Source organism: Gavialis gangeticus, unplaced genomic scaffold (assembly GCF_001723915.1).
Source record: "Gavialis gangeticus isolate Ggan-Ray unplaced genomic scaffold, GavGan_comp1, whole genome shotgun sequence".
In the NCBI taxonomy this organism is placed as follows: domain Eukaryota; kingdom Metazoa; phylum Chordata; order Crocodylia; family Gavialidae; genus Gavialis; species Gavialis gangeticus.
The window spans coordinates 236,482,372-236,482,615 of NW_017729032.1; the positions used below are offsets into that span (position 1 = coordinate 236,482,372).

Here is a 244-nt window from a genome sequence, read left to right on the forward strand (position 1 = left end):
CACACACACACACACACACACACACACACACCCACCCCTGTAATGTTCCTACCTGGCAATTCCTTTGACACAATATGGAGTCTCTATTCCATAGTAAAACTGCCAATAGAGAACAACTCCATACCTCAAGGGAATCTGACTTACAAGTTGCATATTATCTGGTGGGATGCTAGTTTGTAGTATGGGGAACATACATTCCTAATTGGAATATTTGTATTTAATGTGGCCTAAACCCCCCCATTCC

At 42.2% G+C, this 244-nt stretch overlaps 1 protein-coding gene across 5 annotated transcripts in view; it reads left to right on the plus strand.

Moving 5' to 3' along the window:
• Positions 1–244, plus strand: part of ROBO2 (roundabout guidance receptor 2) — a 787,363-nt gene that overhangs the window by 547,904 nt on the left and 239,215 nt on the right. The window lies entirely within an intron of this gene.